Source organism: Asparagus officinalis, unplaced genomic scaffold, assembly GCF_001876935.1.
Source record: "Asparagus officinalis unplaced genomic scaffold, Aspof.V1 AsparagusV1_Un217, whole genome shotgun sequence".
NCBI classification, from domain to species: domain Eukaryota; kingdom Viridiplantae; phylum Streptophyta; class Magnoliopsida; order Asparagales; family Asparagaceae; genus Asparagus; species Asparagus officinalis.
Window position 1 is genome coordinate 77,709 of NW_017972482.1, and position 20,928 is coordinate 98,636.

At 39.1% G+C, this 20,928-nt stretch overlaps 1 long non-coding RNA gene across 1 annotated transcript; it reads left to right on the top strand.

The window, feature by feature from the left end:
- Positions 1 to 5,283: 5,283 nt before the first annotated feature.
- LOC109827448 lies at positions 5,284 to 16,285 on the top strand. Its single transcript, XR_002243435.1, has 2 exons — positions 5,284 to 5,369; positions 15,990 to 16,285. It is a non-coding gene; the product is annotated as an uncharacterized LOC109827448 (long non-coding RNA).
- Positions 16,286 to 20,928: the final 4,643 nt, after the last annotated feature.

Below are 20,928 nucleotides of genomic sequence, written 5' to 3' on the forward strand. Positions count from 1 at the left end.
TTGCCCTCCAAAGCTTTAGCCCTTGGGCCTAGAACCGGGAAAGGGTTGGAAATAGGACACAAAACAAGCACTCCCTGGCCTTTTAACTAGCCATTGCCAATGGGCATGGCTAGTTCACGTCATGGCAATGGCTAGTCTCCCATCGCCAAGAATAGCTATCGGAGCCGTTCCAGGGATTTTGCATTTGTTTTAAATTTTAGCCCATCACATTTTCTTATAAATATCTCGTCATATCTTCACTTCAAACCACAAAAAACAACAACTTCACTCCTTTCTACTCTACAGTTAGGGGTGGCAATTTATGACACGACCCATCAACTCGACCTGTTTATAATGAGTATGGGTCGAGTTATATGGGTCAGGTCATAAACTGGTCAACCCAAATTTACCCATTTATTAAATAGGCCAATTCGGGTTGACCAGGACTGACCTGTATAACCCAACACGAACCCGTAAAACCCAATGACCCAATGATGTAATCGACTCTCATAAATGCTCTCTGAAAAAAAATGAAGAGAGAAACCCTAGAGTTCATTCCCAATCATCATGGAGCTCAAGCGGCGAGCGACGACAAGCATCAGCGAGTGGCGACGAGAGGCGAGCGATTACCGGCGGCGGTGAGAGCTTGAACTTTGCTATAAGTTTTCATTTAACTTTCTCTTTTTCTTATTTCTATCCTTTTCTTTTCTCTTTCTCTAATTTTCTTTTTTTACCCTCAATTCTCTAGTTAAAGATATTATCACAATCTCATAAATGCCTCAAAATTCTATTAAAATAAGAATCTTTATTAGTTTCGATTGATGATTTAACTTTGATTTTTTAATGGAACTACTTTATGAATTTAGTGAATAAACTTTTGATAAAATTAATGTATAAATACAACAGTTTTCTCTAGTTAAAATGCACATTCATATAGTTTTCTCATATTTATAGGTTTTACGAAACTTATGTGGTTTTGTATTTTTTTCACAGTTAATAAAGTCTAATCCTACCAATAATCCTATAGAGGAAAATTTAGAAGTGGGTTCATCTAATGAAGAAGAATTAGAAGAAATATCTAGTTCTATTAAAAAAACACAATTGAATAATTGACAAAAAGAGAAAAAGAATATTAACATCTAAAGCTTGGAAAATATTTGATCTTGTTACAATCGAGCAGGGAGGGAAACAATATTCAATATGCAAGAAGCGTGGAATTCAGTACATCGCCGAAGGTAACCACGGGATGAAAAGCATGTTAAGACACATGAAAAATTGTAAGAAAGCTACTAGAAATGATATTGAGGATTTATCTAACTCAAAAGATTCTATAATGAGTTCTTCGAGATTTACTTTTGACCCGGATAAGTTTAGGGAGCTCTTAGTCTCGGCCATGATTATGCACAATTTGCCATTTTAATTTGTTGAGTATGAAGGCATTCGAGCAATCTTCTCATATCTTTGTGAGGATCTAAAACACATATCAAGAAATATTGATGTTCTTAAAATCTATAGAAGAGAGAAAATAGGCTAAAAGAAGCTTTTGAATCGATTCCGAGTAGAATTACTTGACTTCCGATTTGAACATCAATAGCCACCGATGGATATATTTGTCTCACGACGAGGGGAAATTAAAAAACCGGGTTCTTAATTTTTCTTATATGCCACCTCCTCATTCTGGTGTTGCTATTTGTGAGAAGATCTATAAGTTGTTAGTTGATTGGAAATTTGAAAAGAAGTTGTTTTCTTTCACTCCTGATAATGCCTCCACAAATGATGTTATTGTTGATTTATTGAAAAAACTACTTAATTTGAAAGAAACACTTCTTGGGAAGGGAGAATTTTTCTATATTAGATGTTGTACTCATATTCTTAACTTGATTGTCCTAGATAGTTTAAAAGAAGTTCATGCTTGTATTGATAAAATCCGAGAAAGCGCCAAGTATATAAAATGCTCTCAAATTAGAAAATAAAAAAAATCTAGTAAAGTGTCTCTCATGAATCTTTGGACGTGAAGAAAAGTTTAAGGCAAGATGTTGCAACAAGATGGAATGCTTCTTTTCTAATGCTTGAGACTGCTTTATACTATCGTCGTGTATTTATACACATGCAATTGAGTGATTCAAATTACTCAAGACTTTGTCCATCTCAAGAAGAATGGGATAAGGGTGAGAAGGTTAAGAGGTCATTAGCCACTTTCTATAATGTCACTTTTCTTTTCTCCAGTACAAATTATCCACTAGCTAATCTTTACTTTCTTCAAGTATTTGTTGTGCAACGTACTTTAAAGAGGAGGATGAAAGATAATGATGATTATGTTAAGTCAATAGCAACCAAAATGTATAAGAAAATTGAAAAATATTAGAGTGAGTATAATGTTCTACTTGCTATTGCTTGCACATTGGATCCCCGATATAAGATGCAACTTGTGGAGTTCTACTACTATAGGTTGTATGGATAAATTTTCTATAGAGCTCAAGAATGTGAAAGACAAGCTTTTCTCTCTCTTTAAAGAGTGCTCGAGCAACATAAATATTGATAGAAGAAGAAACTTGAAGAAATCAAGTAAGGAGGGAATTTCTCGTGGGTATAATGACACCTTGGATCAAGATTGCATTGATATCTTAAGGGTAATTTCTTTCTCAAATTATTAGTATATCTCTTCGGTTTTATTATTTTCTCAAATAATTATTATATTTGAATTGTCACCTAATATGCTTTAATTATAAGAGCAAAGGTCATTGTGAAGTGGTATCCTAAATCATTCCAACAAAAGAATTTCTGGCTGCTTGCTTAAGTTAAAAATTGAACATAATGGAATACATGTCCTTAGTTCCAATGTAAATCTAATCATAGAGCACCATGCTTGTTTAGAGTAAGAATGTATGTGATGTTGTTGATCAGTGCATCCTAATGTAGTAAATAATGAATCTTAAAACAAGATCAAGAATGTAGAAAAATTACATTTGAATTGTCACCTAACAAATTTCTATTTCAGTTTGAAGTATGAAGCATTTATCAAATGTGAATGTAAATTGACATAAAAAATAATGATAAACTAAGGTCAACAACATCATATGCATTAGAAAAGAAGCATTTCATTTTGTTAGAACATCTTGCCTTAAACTCTTCTTCACTTCTAAAGATTCACGAGAGACACATTCCTTTTTTTTCTAATTTGAGAGCCTTTTATATAGTTGATGCTTTCTCGGATTTTATCAATACAACCATGAACTTCTTTTAAACCATCTTGGACAATCAAGTTAAAGATATGAGCACAACATCTAATATGGAAAAACTCTCCCTTCCCAAGAAGTGCTTCTTTCAAATTAAGTTGTTTTTTCAATAAATCAACAAGAACATCATTTGTGGAGGCATTACCAAGAGTGAAGCAAAACAACTTCTTTTCAATTTTCCAATCAACTAACAGCTTATAGGTCTTCTCATAAATGGCAACACCGGAGTGAGGAGGTGGCATCTAAGAAAAATTAAGAACCCAATTTTGTAATTTCCACTCATGATCAATGTAGTGTGTCGTGAGATAAATATATCCATCGGTGGCTATTGAGGTCCACCAATCGAAAGTCAACTAATTCTACCCGGAATCGATTAAAAAGCTTCTTTTAGCCTATTTTTCTCTCTTCCACAAATTATAAGAACACCGTCTTTAATCGTATTTCTTGATATGTGTTTTAGATTCTCACAAAAATATGAGAAGATTGCTCGAATGCCTTCATACTCAACAAATTAAAATGGCAAATTGTGCATAATCATGGCCGAGACTAAGAGCTCCCTATACTTATTCAGGTCAAAATTAAATCTCGAAGAACTCATTATAGAATATTTTGACTTCGATAAATCCTCAATATCCTTTCTAGTAGCATTCTTACAATTTTTCATGTGTCTTAACATGTTTTTCATCCCATGTTTAGCTATTGAATATTGTTTCCACACTTCTTACATATTGAATATTGTTTCCCTCCCAGCTCGACTGTAACAAGATCAAATATTTTCCAAGCTTTAAATGTTAATCTTCTTTTTCTCTTTTTGTCAATTATCACTTTGCGTATTTCTAATAGAACTAGATATTTCTTCTAATTCTTCTTCATTAGATGAACTCACTTCTAAATTTTCCTCTATAGGATTATTGGTAGGATTGGACTCTATTAACTGAGAAAAAATACAAAACCACATAAGTTTTGTAAAACCTATAAATATGACAAAACAATATGAATGTGCATATTTAACTAGAGAAAACTGTTGTATTTATACATTAATTTCATCAAAAGTTTATGCACCAAAGTCATAAAGTAGTTCCATTCAAAAATCAAAGTTAAATCATCAATCTAAATCCATAAAGGTTAATACTTTAATAGAAATTTGAAGCAATTATGAGAATCTGATGCATCTTTAACTAGAGAACTGGGGGTAAAATAAGAAAATTAGAGAAAGAGAAAAGAAAAGGATAGAAATAAGAAAAAGAGAAAGTTAAATGAAAACTTATAGCAAAGTTCAAGCTCTAACTGACGTCGGCCATCGCTTGTCTCTTGTTGCCACTCCCTAATGCTCGCCATCACTCGCTACCACTCACCACCGCTCGCCGCTTGAGTTCCGTGATGATTGGGGATGAATTCTAGGGCTTCTCTCTTCTTTTTTTCCCCCTTTGGGTCATTGGGTTTTACGGGATGTTGTTGGATTATACGGGTCAGTCCGGGCCAACCCGAACTTACGGGATGTTGATGGATTATACGGGTCAGTCCGGGCCAACCCGAACTGACCTATTTAATAAATGACTAAATTTGAGTTGACCTGTTTCTGATCCGATCCATATAATTCGATCCATATCCACTATAAACAGGTCGGGTTGGGTCGGGTTAATGGGTCGAGTAATAAATTGTCAACCCTATGGTACAGGAACTGAGTTGAGGGGGAAAAAGTGGGGGGACCGAGTATGAGCCCATAATACAAGGACCAAATTGGCCTTTTACCCATATTTAAGCTGGTTTCTAAGGGGAAAGCCACTTAAAAATTCGCAGCATCAAAACTCAGATGCATCATTAAACTCAACCAGGCATTTCTTCAAACACCACATGGACACAATCCAAACCCATTTTTCTCTAAACTGAAACAACGGTTGGAAAAAAAAGGAAGACCCAGATGCATACCAGTACGCTGAACCCAGAAACATTGGCGAAGGAGGTGGCCATTGAAGCACCAGAGAGAGCGAGCTCGCCCGAGTGACCAACGAACATGATGGAGATCATCTGAAGGAAGAATTGGAGAAGGCTCACTGCTATCAGAGGCCCTGCTAGCTTCAGTTGCCTCTTCACTTCAGTGAAGATTTCAGGATCATGCAATTTCGATGGAAGGAGAGGGGAGCTGAGAGATGGGTTGGTCTCCTGTTCTTCTCCTAGTTCTTCCATTTTCTTCTTGGATTTTTCCTTCTTTCTGCGATTATTTCTCTTCCTTTTCTTTCTTCTTTCTTTTTTCCCCCTTGTTTTCTTTTGAGGGTTATTTGGCTGTATACCCCTCAATTCTTCCATAATTGCATATTGATATCTCCAAATCTTTTATAATTGCAAATTTATTCTTTTAAGTCTTCAAATTTAGGTTAGTATGCACCCAAATGAAAATAGCCATCGACCTCTCTGCTCACCAGGCCTATGTGGGCCGGGTCGTGGTCCATGGTCGCAAGTAGGGCTGTCCATCCGGGCCGGTCCGGTCCGGCAAACCTGACCCAGGCCGGGTAAAATCGAAGCCCGGACTTGGGCTCTGGGCTGGCTCGATTTTTTTTTAAAATTTTTTAAAAATCCTCATACATCATAAAATATACATAAAAATTACAGAAAATGACATAAATTTTTTTAATAACTTGAAATGACATAAATTACATGTACAAAAAATTATAAAAATAAAAGATGATAAAAATAACTTCTTTATTAATAATTAGTAAATCTTTTACAAGTAGAAATTTATTTCAGAATTCGTCGCATCACAATAGATGAGTATATCCCAACTAGGTTATCCCAACTAGGTTGGCACCTACTCACCTATTGTAGGCATATAAAATTGCTTATAGGTCCCTTAGCTCAGCTCGGCACGAACCGACAAACCAACGAGGCGACGAGATTGACGAATCGCACGCAAGCAACGGAATACATCCATTCGCGTGCGGGATCAAGCCAAGTGTTCGAAGAGTCAACGAGTCATCCAACCGAGAGCGGACTCGGACGAATCACGATCGAATCAAGATCAGTTTCGGACTCAGACTCAGAAGTGGATTTACTGCCTAATCAGGATCCGGATTTACTGCCAAATCAGATCAACGAATCAAGTCTGGATAAATCAACCACAGAACCGAATCACGAATAGAACCAAAGGCGGAAAACCGCAAACCCACACACCCGGAGGGGCTCGGCCCAAGCCGAGCCACCTCATTGAGGTGGCTCGGCCCAGTGCCGGCCACCCAGAGGTGGCCGACAGATTTCTGTGCGCGGGCACAGTAAAGAGAGCCTATAAATAGAGGCCTTGGTTCATTTGTTCAGGGGTTGGATTTTGGGAGGGTCGAAGCTCTGCCGGATTGGAATCTGAGATCTAAAAAAGATTGGAGCTTTAGAAGATTGAAGACTTGGACTTTGAGATCCGGTTCTCGGCGATCATCCACGCCAAACAAGGCAAGTGTTCGAGAGGGACCGGATCTGAGATCTACACGATTTTCCTCCGGATCTAAGCTTGGTTCTTAGATCCCGAGAAGAGTCTCGAATTCGCTTGGTCGATTTCGACACTTGGGCTACTATTTCCTTGGTGAATTAGTACCCCACCCGGCTATTATTTCCTTCGTGAGATAATACCCGTCATATCGTGTAGATCCGACCGGATCGAGATCACGCGGTGGTCCACGGCAAATAACCCCGGCGCAGGCAAAGAACCCACACAAAGCGAGTGACCGCAAAACAGGAGCTCGCGATTCGTTCGACATAAAAGGAAATAAATTGTAATCTTTCTTTTTTGTATTTTGATTTTCATTGTAACCGGATCTTATAAAAAGACCGGATCTTTGTAACGCATAAAGTTGTTAACTAAGATGGCAATGATATCAATGAAGAAAGCAACGATTTTTCCCGCGAACAGTTGGCAAATTATCGATCAAATTGCTAACAGAACTAAGAGAGGATACTCTTCTGATTCTTCGGCTGAGGGTTCCGATACAAGTCTGGGAGAAGCAGCCGCGGATCTCGATCCCGGTCGAGGAGGAGGTCGAGTACGAATTCGACCAACAGATGTTCGAGGCGTACCTGTCGTCCTCGCCCAGATCTACCTCCTCCCGCAAGTCCAAGTCTCCAAAGCTCTCCTCCAAGAGGAAACTTCGTTGGTACGAAGAAGTTGAAGCTGCCAACGAAGATCTCGCCCTGTTTGATGCCGAAGCTGCATTGGGTGAGATCTCCCCAACTTCCAACCAGGTCGGATCTGCTCTGGCCAAATCCTCCGTTGCCGAAGGCGTAGTGACTCTCTCGAAGAGAGCCCGCCAAAGGCAACGGCAACGCCTTGCGAAACAATTCGTAAAGGCCATGGAATCTGTTGACGGGGTTCGCTACAAGGCGGATCTGAAGAACAGAAGAGGCAAGCAGCCTCAACAACCGACGAATGGCGCCTCTTCCAAGCCGCCAACAACAGAATGGGTTCGCGTCAAACGGAGCCGATCAACGCTGGAGGAGCGCATTCGTAAGCGCCGCGCACTATCAGCGCAGGCACGGGCTCAAATTGAAGAAGCCCGTAGAAGACTGCAGAAGGAGGTGGCAAAGAAACCGCTCCCAACCCGCCAAGTATGGAGGTCGAAATCTGAAACGGCGATTCAGGTTAAGGCACAATCGTTACAGCCTTCAAGACGAGTTCAACCTCCCGAACCATCCCGAGGAAAGAGGTCAATCTTGGAGCGCCTTGGTCCAATCCCCGACGGGTGCAGCAAAGTTCATGAACGCTTGGGCCCTATGAAGAAATCCCGAACGAGCCAACATGCTGGGGGTCGATGTCACTTTCAGCATGACAAGGAATTCACGACACCCAAGCGCACTACCTTGCGCATCGAAGTTCGGGAGCCCGTTGAGAATTCACGCCCACAAAGGCGCGTTTCGAGGCGAGTGACTCTCGGAAGTCCAAATAAGGCAATTTGCCCCCAGAAGGAAATGTTGTCGTCCAGTGATGATAACGTTATACCTGGGATATCGTGCCAACACGCGATAGGTTACTCCGATCAAATGGACGAGTTGTACTATCGTGCTGGGGGTACGAACAAATCCAGAAAAAGGAATCCCCAGAGGATAGAGACTCAGTGCCCCTGTTCCAAACTCATTCGGGCGGTATTGTCTCAGTGTAATTGCACTAAGACGGTCCCCGAAAGGGTTTCGGTGTTCGAAAGGCTCAGCACTAAAACGCCAGAGCCAAGGCCTAAGCGTTCCCGACGAAGGAGAACGGTGGTTGAAGACAGAGAATGTCCGAAGGTCACCGCCAACATGACCAGCAAAGAGACATCGACACAGATTGATCTCAAATCGTTTCTGGAAGCGTCCCGGCGTGTAACCCGTCTGCAGTCCGGAGCCATCGCACGAGGAACTTATGGTAGGGTTCGGATAAGATTGCATTCGGAAGATGAAGAATCGGATTCCTGCTCTGCTGTCGCATCGGACAATACAGTGTCCAGCGAAGGACAACCCCGCGAGTCATTCATGATAGGCGCGGAAGAAATGGCCAAAATGCTTGAAGACGCTTTGGCTAAGCAGAAAGAAAGTTTTAAATTCGAGATGGAGACGGCCATGCAGCAGATGAGAGAGATGCATGAACAGCAAATCCAAGCATTCAGGAACCAACAAGGTGAACCAAGCCACCGTAACCAGGTTGCTCAGGAAAAGGAGCACGCGGATGGGGATGAAGCTCACAATGCCAATAACCCTCCCATCAATGCAGGGGGTGGTAGTGAGGATGCCAACGGGGATACAAGTGAAGACTTGAAGATCAAAAGCCTCGAGAGTAAAATCAATACGTTGCTGTCTGCTCAAGAGGTAAAGAAAACGGGCATTCCTTGTCCATACCCGAGGGAATGGGAATCAATCCCCTATCCGGCGAAGTTTAGTCTAATCAACTTCACGCCGTTCGATGGAAGGGGTTCCCCCACCCAGCATTTGATTTATTTCAAATCGCACCTGGGTGCTATCTCTGGGAACGAGCCTCTGATGGTGCGGTCATTCGTCGGCACTCTTCGCGGAGCTGCCTTCGATTGGTATCGTCGCCTCAAGCCAGGAAGCGTGAACAGCTGGGATGACATGGAGACGAAGTTCCTTGCAAATTTCTTCGACGACGACACCGAGATCTCTATCGGATCGTTGCTCGACGAGAAACAAAAAGACGGGGAGTTAGTCGACACCTTCGTCAAAAGGTTCCGGAACAAGGCGATGAATTGCCGGGACCCGATCACCGAGGAATTCATTCTCCAGACTTGCCACAACAACCTCGCATTGGACGTATTGGAGGCAATGGGGACAGCACCGTCTGACACTTGGAAGGATCTGAAGGTGCGCGGTGAACAAGCCGAACGCTTCCTTAAAAGGAAGAAGGCCGAAAGGAACCAACCGACGGTTAATCTGCTGGACTCAAACTTCGCTTCCCGTGGTAAGGGCAAAGCACCTGCAGCTGCTGGTGGTGCTAATCAAGCGTCACAACAGCAATCCCGAAGGCAGCAGAAGACTTCGGGTCCGAGACTCCAGAGAGAGTATTCCTTCAAGGACGAAGACGTTCCAACCATCTTCGAATCGCTCCTCGAAGGCAACAAGATCAAGCTACCACCTATCACGAATCAGGAGGAAGCTGATAACACTACGGACCCAAAGTACTGTGCATACCACAGAAGGGTTGTTCATCCCACCAAGGATTGCTTTGCTCTCAGGAATAGCATTCAGACCTTGGTCGAAGCCGGCGTTATAACGCTAAGGTAAGCCAAATAAAAACGGCAAAACTCCGACCGGTATAAGAGTATAAACTGCTTCCTGACACTCCAAAGAGTATACGAGTATAAACTGTTTCTCAACACTCCGAAAAGTATACGAGTATAAACTGCTTCTTAATACTCCAATAGGTATATGAGTCTAAACTGTTTCCCCACTTTTGACGGGAAGTTCCTGGAGAATATTAAGCTAATATTCTTAAGGATAACCCGGTTAGTTAACTGATAATAATGTCCGAACCAGTTCCGCAGAGGAAACTGGGGGTGGACGATTTATGTAACGGGAAGTTCCCAAAACCACAGCAATGTAATGAATAAGGACTCCCATTCAAGTTCTCACTGTGTCTGTGCACTCAACACTCTCTCTGTTAGAGTCTGGACGTAAAGTTCCTGATTGGTCAAACCTTCTTACAGTTAGGACCACAGTCAAAATCCCCTCTCGATTCTCCCAATGAACGAGAGGTCCACAAATCAAGCGATCAAACCTTCCTACAGTTAGGATCGTCTTAAACCTTCCATTCGGTCAAACCTTTCTACAGTTAGGACCAAAACCAAAAACCCCTCTCGATTCCTCCAATGAACGAGAGGTCCACTTTCAAATCGAGTGATCAAACCTTCCTACAGTTAGGGTCACCTCAAACCTCCCACTTGGTCAAACCTTCCTACAGTTAGGACCAAAACCACGATTCATTCTCGATAAACGAGAAATTCATCTTTAGTTCGATAATCAAACCTTCCGACAGTTAGGGTTATCCGAATCTTTTTGATTCTCGGAGTGGAGATCCCACTCTTAGTTTCACCTTTCCGGATTCTGGGGGTGGAGATCCCACCTCGAGTCTCCTTTCCTTCTTTGTTCGGGGAATAGAATATAAAATTCTTCCTTCCCCATACCAATCCTTTTCGAAGAATTCAGGATTCATCCTAGGAAGTTTATCCCGAATCCTAAGCAGGGATAAGTCTGCGCCTAACACGCGCTGCCGGTTTAGTCTTTTTTCTGCACAAAAAGACACCAGAGTTCGATTCTGGGGTATTCTATCCTGAAACCTAAGCAAGGATAAGTCTGCGCCTGACACGCGCTGCCGGTCAGTTCTTAACCGTTTAAAAAGAACACCCGTTCACATATTCAACATTGTGACAGGTTGTTATTAATAACACCAAAATCCATGCCTTACACGCATGGGGAATTTCATCCTGAATCCTAAGAAAGGATATGCCGACGCCTAACACGCGTCGCCGGTTTAGTCTTTCCCCGTAGAAAAAGACACCAGAGTTCGATTCTGGGGTATTTTATCCCGAAGCCTAAGGAGGGATAAGTCAACGTTTAATACACGTTGCTGGGTAGCCTATTCCCATGACAACGGCGAAGTCTATGTATTCAAAGTCATAGCAACAAGTCTTAGAGGATTCAGTCTCTAAGCACAACGTTACATGCGGAACGGATTTAGACAATTCGCATGCTAGCCCGACTCAAACGGTAGTCGGTAAAGGTTAATCAAATCCGTTAAAGGCTTGGGGTTAGCCAAAAATCCTAAAGTCAGCGCCTAACACGCGTCGCCGGGTAGTCTATTCCCGTGAGAAAGACGAAGTGCAGGTGGCTCGGCCAAAGCCGAGCCACCTGCAGGTGGCTCGGCCAAGGCCGAGCCACCTGTGGGTGGCTCGGCCAAGAGCCGAGCCACCCACAGGTGGCTAGGCTCAGAACTGTGCAAATGCACAGTTCTGAGTGCCTATAAATAGGCCAAGGCATTGTTCATTTCAAAAGGTTGGATTTTGGGAGGGTCGAAGCTCTGCCGGATTGGAATCTGAGATCTAAAAAAGATTGGAGCTTTAGAAGATTGAAGACTTGGACTTTGAGATCCGGTTCTCGGCGATCATCCACGCCAAACAAGGCAAGTGTTCGAGAGGGACCGGATCTGAGATCTACACGATTTTCCTCCGGATCTAAGCTTGGTTCTTAGATCCCGAGAAGAGTCTCGAATTCGCTTGGTCGATTTCGACACTTGGGCTACTATTTCCTTGGTGAATTAGTACCCCACCCGGCTATTATTTCCTTCGTGAGATAATACCCGTCATATCGTGTAGATCCGACCGGATCGAGATCACGCGGTGGTCCACGGCAAATAACCCCGGCGCAGGCAAAGAACCCACACAAAGCGAGTGACCGCAAAACAGGAGCTCGCGATTCGTTCGACATAAAAGGAAATAAATTGTAATCTTTCTTTTTTTGTATTTTGATTTTCATTGTAACCGGATCTTATAAAAAGACCGGATCTTTGTAACGCATAAAGTTGTTAACTAAGATGGCAATGATATCAATGAAGAAAGACACGATTTTTCCCGCGAACACCTATATCACTATCATTGGTAACTTTTTTCGAAATAATTCATTACAAATTTAAAGCTAAAAAATAAAAATTATAATTTGATGAATATTATCTAATCTTTATACCTATATGCTAGTCCAAATCTTTAAATTTATCTTAAATTATAGCCATCTGATCGATATCTTGCGTTCGCTTCTCGTACCTCCACCAATCTTGTAAACACATCACCACTTGTACAGTATACGGATCCTAAACATGTCCTGTGGTCGTCGGTCAAACGTCTTGCTATGTTGAAGGCGGATTCCGAAGCTACCGTCAAAACCTGCACTATTAGTAAGTCACAAACCATGGTGGAAAGTATAGGATATGAAACTGATCCATATTCTCTCCACCATTGCAAAATATCTAAAGCATTTCATTGACATTTAACTAAGGAAGCAGATAAATATTCATCTATTTCAGAAACCTCTAATGCTGATCCAAGTTCAGATTCACCAGTTAGTTCAGTTATCATTGCATACCTATCAAAACTTACACTTTTACCTCGGTCTGTGCTCGAAGACGCCGAAGCTGTAGACTGTTGTGCCGCTACACCATATCTAACTGCATACTCATCATATAATGTTTGACAATAATTTCTAATAGCTAAATGATGAGAAGTAGCAGTAAGGGTGGATCCATCATCTAAGTCTATAATCTTAATAGCTAAATGATGAGAAGTAGCAGTAAGGGTGGATCCATCATCTAAGTCTATAATCTGTCCACCATATAATGATTGTAAGGGTGGATCCATCATCTAAGTCTATAATCTGTCCACCATATAATGATTGTAACAAACTTCGAAGGCTAATATCCTTCAAACATGGATCAATAAGAACCCCAAACTAAAAATATGAGGAATATGCCTAAAATACTTATTAAATTTGCTCTTTATTTGAAAATTTATAGCTCCAAAAGTATCATCCATACGATATTTGGCAAAAAAAAATTGAATATTTAAAATTTGTAAAGCAGCTAAAATAATTGTTGGATAATAACAGCCAAATAATAACATTGTAGCATCATAAAAGACTTGTAACATCTCATTTAAATTACATATAATTGTCCATTCATTTTTAGTTATTCTATAAGAACTACCAGAGCTTGAACTAAAAGCATAAAAATTTATAAAATCATTTATAATTTCTTTATATTCTATTGCTACACTTAACATTGTATAGGTGGAATTCCACATATGGTCAACATCTTTTGGAATTAGTCTGGGCTTATAATTTTTTATTTTACAACATTGATTCCATCTTTTAATTCTCATTTCTGAAGCATTATGCATATTAACAACTGTTCTAACCTTTTCTATCATGGGTTTAATTTCAGAAAATGCACTTTGAACAATTAAATTTATAATATGACAGATACATCTAACATAAAAAAGTTCACCATGATATGGTAATGACAGAGTTGTTTTGATAAAATCAACAGCTACATTGTTATTACTTGCATTATCTAGTGAAAGAGAAACTATTCTTTGATCAATTTTTAGTTTTATAAGTTCTTCAATTATTAAATTTGTAATATTAATACCAGTATGTGACTCTTCAATTATAATAAAAAAAATAACTCTTTTAAACATTTGTTAATTTTTATCAATCCAGTGTGCTGTGATACATAAATAACCAGTTTGCACTCTAGATGTCCAAATATCAGAAGTTAAAAAAAATTTACAGTTTAAATTTTTAAAATAAGAAATTATTTTTTCTTGTTCCTCCTGATAATATTTTAAAATATCACGTTGATAGGTTTGACGAGAAAATTTTATAAATGCGGGATAAAAACCATCTCTAAACAAATCTTCAAATTCATCATCTTCTATTAATTTAAAAGGAAAGTTTTTAAGAACGATAAACTTGATTACGCATTTCCTGGCTTGGGCAGCGTCATAATTCTAACTACCGAGACTACCAGAAGAGGAGGATTGGGAAATCATAGATTGTCAGATATCACCTTGAGAATTCTGGTATTTGTTGTGTTTTTCTATATGGCGTTTGAGGTGGTTGGTGCCGCTCTTATGATGAGCTTGGAAAGTCTGGCCGCACAACGCACATTTAGCATTTTGGGTGATGATCCTACCGTGTTCATTCTTGGCGACGTCTATCTTCTAAAAAAAATTCCACACATCGGATCTCGGTCTTTTAGGAGTTCTTGGTGCAAATTTGTCGCCACCAGATTCAGGATTAACACCGGTATGAGGAGTAGTTGTTGTAGGAGGACTCATTTCTAGATCGGTAGGAGATAGGTTTTATGCTTCATAATTAGATTCAGAAGTCATTTGATGGAAGTATTAGAAAATATAAGAGAGTATAAGATTGTATAAGAGAATATTAGAGAGAAGTATATGAGTTTTGGTGTGAGGAGAATAAGTGAAAACCCCCCTTTATTTATAGAGGCAACCTCTTAGGCAAATGACCAAAAAACACTCGTATTCTAAACCGTTTTTTGACCGTTTTTAGGGGGAAAATAGTCAAAACACACGTTTTGGTCGGCCCGGCCCGGCCCAGCCAAAACAGTCATTTTTGACCGGGCCGGGCCGGGCAATTATGCCCAACGGTCACCAGAGGTGACCGTTGGTGCCGGGTTGGGCCGACCCGATGGACCGTTGCGCGGCTGGCGTCCGGGCCCGAGCCGCCCGTCCGGTTTTTGGGCTTTTTTTGGCCCCCCCCACCAGCACTGTTCCGGGCCAGGCCCGGGTCCGAACTGGTTATGTTATCGCGGGTCCGGACCTGAGCTCGAATCTGGCCCAGGTGTCCGGGCAAAACCCGGACCACGGGCTTTTTGGACATCCCTAGTCTCAAGTTTGGGAGTCCAGAAATCTCGGGCCACGAATTGTATAGATCCAGGCCGGATCTGACCAAGTCCCCATGGTGCACGGATCGCAACTTGATATATAGTTTTATTTTTATTTCTTTTCTTTTTTAATTTAATATAATTATATTAATATTCATAAAATTATGTTTAATTTACTTTTAACTATGTCAAACTCCAAAATAAAGAATAAAAAATATACTCATGTTGCAGAAAGATGAACATCACATAGAAAAACATTCCAAGCACACAGATATAACGTGGTTTAGAACAAGTGCGAAATTCACGATAAGAGTTTTTATGATTTTAAGTATCTAATATTAAATTAGCCCCTCAAACTATTGAAATTTTTATTTACCTCATTCCATTAGTCTTGATATTCCTACTCCAAGGGTTAATTTGGAACATCCAACACCTTTAAGAATTCGGGAACCTAGGCGCTAATTTAAAAGATTTGATGGACTAATTTTAAATTAATAAAGAATGAGGGATTACATGCAAAAAATCCTACACTTTTTATGGATGATGCTGATTTATGAGGTGGGTAATTAAAAAAGGAGAATTTTTTAAAAGACCTTTTTTGAAAAATAATTAGTAAAAATGATCTTTTTGCTAAATAATAAGCAAAACTAACCTCTTTTTGGTAAAGTCATCCGGTCTAATTAACCAAAAATAGGTCGATTTTGTAAAAAATCATTTTTGAAACACATGAGACCAGAAGTCCATGTAATTAGCAAATGCTAATCATTGACCAAACTACTTCATTTAAATACATGAGGTTAATAGTTGTGTGTAAATATCAGAGACTTTAAGTTGACCCCAATGGAAATACACAGGACTATCAAGAATGATGGAGATGATTAAATTGATAGAGACGAGAAGGATCTTGCAAGAATAATGATGAAGTTGGATCGTCACAACCACACATGCAACCAGACAACGAACTCGTGCAAGCTCAAGTTCTTGGAGAACGATGACAATTTGAGCGGGTAAGTAGAGAGAGATAAAGAAGAAGGGGCAGTCTTCTAGGTTGTATGGGATCAGTTTATGAACTTTTTGTATTAACTCTATTTAAGTTATCATAAGGGTTATTTGTAAACCAGTACACTTAATATATTTGATTTTGTTACGATGTTTTGGTGTGTGGAGATAATTTATGATGTGTTTATCAAATGCTTTTTGGTGAGATGTTCTCGTATGTATAAAATGTGTATAAAGTTATGTACATGAATTTATGGAATTTATATGTTTATGGAAACTATAATATTTGGATATGTACATGAGGTGAATTTAAAGTTTTATATGCATAGGAGATATTGTATATGTATAGGAGATAAGCTACAAACGTGCATGCATATTTTGTGCATATCTAGAATATACACGAGACTACTAGCCTCGTGCATTTTCTGAGTGTTTTTGCATGATACACAGGGCTGATAGTCCTGTGTATATTCTGGATTTTAATCACTTTCGTAATTAGCAATTGCTAATTACGCGAGATTAATAGTCTCATGTATTTAGAGAATGATTTTGCTAATTATTTTCTAGAAAAGATCTTTTTCAAAAAATTCTCCTTTAAAAAAGGGGGCTAGGTCATTTTTTGCTTTCTCTCTCTACACCACGCTCCACCCCACCTCATCTTTCTCTCTAAAAACCTCCTGTCAAAAAGGATTTTAATTAGTTTTATGCCTGCTCTCACTCTACATCCTCTCCTACTAAATCAAACCTAAATAGAAACGCTTGCCTGGAAGGGGACGGGGGAGCAGCCCTTGTAATAATGTAGACATATGATAAGTTCAGTACGTGACAAAAAAATTCCAGTGTCATCAGAGTATGGAACAAAACAGGGAAAGTTCTTGACTGTTTGGTTCACATGTATGCATGATTCAGTGTGCTCTTGCTCTCCTTTGTTTTATGGTGTACTATTTTTGTTTAAGAAATACCAAAGGCGAGAGGGCATAAATTGTCCTTTTGCGCTCTTTCTTCTAGCTTATTGATCTAATTTCAACTTATAATTGTTCAATTATGAATTTCCCTTGTAATTGCTGGCTGTTTGATGGCCGTCCAAATCATTCGTAAACATTATAACATGACTGATTTCTGTGGTCTAATAATATGGATTATCGAACCTTAACTGTAGGTGGGAGCCAACCATATTAAATTACCAACTAAACAATTTTACATTACTACACCTATAACAATTTTCTCTTTGCATGCTAACATTGTCAGGAAATACTGATATCTATGTTTACCTTGAAATTATATGGTTTGCTTAATTAGAGACTTAATAATAGATATAGGTTTTTTTAGGGTAATATAAGTAACATGAAAAATAGACAGAAATAAGTGTTGGGGAATTTCAGTCTCCCCGCCTACCACGATATGCGCAACTCGGAAGCCAACCCTAATCAATAAGATAGAACAACCACAATCAAGAAAAAGAACACTGAAATTTACGTGGTTCGGTCGACCAACTTCGACCTACGTCCACGGGGTAACAATACGAGAAATTCACTATGTATCAGGGAGAACTACAAGAGAAACCACTCAACTCTCGTCTCTCAATCTCTCAACCTCACATACATAATCAACTCTCATATTCTCTCCAAAGCCTACTCCTTGTCATCTTTTGCACGGATAAAGACTACGGATCTCTCTCTCATCATGGTTTTTCCTCCATCAATAGAAGAATATATATAGGAAAACCAAAACCCTATCTCTAGCCTAACTTCCTAATTAGAATAGGATACAAACTCCTAATCATGATAAAACCCAAACTCCTAACCATGATAAAACTCAAACTCCTAATCATGATAGAACCCAAACTCCTAATCATGATAGAACTCTAACCCTATCTAATTCTCATGAAGTTACACAAAGAATCAAAGACAAAATCCCAACAATAAGAACCGATGTGCAAATCTTATTACCTATTAGAATGTGTTTGGTTAGAAGATATTGTGATAATAAATATAGTTGTATCCATATAAAAAATAAAATTCCACAATTCGTGAACTTTGAAGCGAGATCAAATGAATAAATCTGGAATGTAAAACTATTGTAGTTGGTGAAATAGTTAAAGCACAACTTTAACAAATGCTATTTGCATGCATTTTGTAATTGTTAATGTGCATAAATATAAAAATCGTTACTATCAGCTTTATTGTTAAAGAAAATATTAATACGTGAATAACAAGTTCTTAGGTACCAGAACTCAAAAAACCCCATAACAAATTTATTCATAACACTTTTTACTAATGCACACTCCACATCTATCATGTTTATCTTCAATAATCTGATTATACTTGCTATCATCCCTCCATTCTTTATCATTGAATTAAAATATCTTATTTCATTTAACATTTTTACATTTTAAACTGAGAAGGTATAAATGAAAAAATGCCCTCTCTCTCTCTCTCCTAACAAAATTTTTTTTTGTCAATATACCTCCAAATTTATTCTCTTTACTAGAGCAATTCTTGTGTTAACTTAAGTGGATAGCAAAAAGTTGTCAAATGAGAGATAAAAACCCAAGGTGTGGTAGCAAAACTAGTAAATGCAAATTTGAAAACGAACCTACAATTACAACAGATTTTAGGGGTATATCTATAAAACCCGCATTTATTGGCCTATCACAATATTAGTATGCTACATTTGCCTTCAAGCCACCGAAAACGTCGCCATTCACAAGGCTATTTAAACCCCTCGTCCCCCTCGAAAAAACCCATTCATAAACCCTTTCAAATTTTCGCAAAATAGAAAAAAAAAAAACAATGGAAGAGGGCTTGTTGCTAAAAGAGGAAAGTACGAGGGCTATAAGAGCGGTGACGGGAACGTGGGGCGGTGAGTTTAAGGAGGAGGGTGGTAGGCTCGGGAGGGTGGCGTTGCCGATGGTGGCGGTGACTCTAAGCCAGTACTTGGTTCAGGTGGTGTCTATTATGATGGCGGGTCATCTGGGGGAGCTCTCACTCGCGGGTGCCTCTATCGCCTCCTCCCTCACTAGCGTCACCGGCTTCACTCTTCTTGTAAGTTAGTAAAATTTTAATTTTTCCCCCCTCGCGTTTTCAGTTGAAATTTGTGTAACTGTGGTCGGTGGAGTTTGGCGATTTTGGTTATGCGAATCTAGTCTGGGATTGTGATGAAGGATTAATTTTACAAAAACCACCGAGAAGTTTGCCGTATTCTGGGTAACCCCAAAAAGTTTGGAAATGTAACCTTTAAAACCCCAAAACTTTTGCATTTTTCTCAATCTATTTTCAGAAACTTTTGGGGGCTATCTGAGAAGCTTTTGGGGATAGTAACATTTCTGAACTTTGTTGGGATTATCTCAAATGGGTCAAAATATTTGGTTGTTCTTTATGTTTACCATTTTTTTAATGGAAGTTTTTGATTTTTTTCCAGTGAAAAGTATGAATGAGTGCAATACATGTGAATATATTAAGCGGTTAATTTTTGAATGAATTATAAACTGTCCACTAAATTATAGATAGATGGTTATGAATCAAAGTAGTGGTGTCACCATTACTTTCTGATAGTAGTGGAGAGGATGGAAAACCTTTCATGTGGATGTCACCATGCGGGCCCCAGTATTGTGAGACGACATCCTGAATAGTCAGATAGCTGAAATGTATACTCAAACAGTTGTATAACTTGTGTTAATTGTGTTGTATTTTTTTGGTGTGAGGAACTTTGGCTTAGTACTACCCAAGTAAACCCTGAGTCATGGCTCCTCCTTGAGTCCAAGCCCAGGTGAATAGCACTAGTGTTGTCATGCCTAATAATTATAAGTTATAGGTAGACAATGTCATAGATATTGATCTACCCTTGGCCTTTTGAGCCAATGCCCCAAGCCCCAACCACTAGGCCGCTTACGGACAGTAATTATGTACATTTGTTATTACTATTAAAATAACATGACGAATCAATTTTACTTATAATCCAATCTCTTACAATTTTTTGAGTAGAGTCTCTCACACCCTTATCTATACCTTTAGTAGCACTTAACAGTTTACACCCATCAATTAATTTATTAGCACTCAGCTTCCCTTTATTCATGAGGGAGTCGGGTGATATATGCAAATTTATTCTTCTGACAATGGAAATCCTGGGGTTGCTAAGTGCTAATATTAGTTGAGAGGTGTTAATTTCTACTAGAGTTATAGATGTCTACTTAGTTGGAAATAGAATTTTAAAAGTACTTCATTTTCTATGAAAAATTTCACTCAGTGAAGACTGATACAATGCAATAGATTTGAATATTTGTAGGTGGGTATTTAGATGTCAACCTAAACATTTGATTGACTTGTTGGAACATGCATCTTGCATCCGGTTAAGCATGCAAGTATAACTTGTTTAAAAAGATGAAACTTTTTATTTATGTCACACGGTCAAATGTGCCTGAGGGAGCAAGGGGGCTATATGCTTCAAAATGTTCTGGGGCAGATGGAAATTGAATGATGAAATAGGATGGATCAAAATTTTTGTTCTCACTTAAACAAATTGGAAATTTTATTTCAAATTTAGACTTCCTGTAGGATTTTCTTTTCAAATATTCACAATTTCAAGGATGGATATCAGAAAGACCCTTAATCTATACTACTATATTAAAAACCAACGAAGGGGAATCACAATTTTGACAGATTGGAGTACATGTCTTCCTTTCTACTGTAACTAGAAGGGTAACGTTTTAATTTTATAAGGGATGATTTGTTTCTCTCTTTTTTTCTTTTCTCTTTATTTCTTCTAGAAAATTCTATATTTTTTGAACCCCCCTCC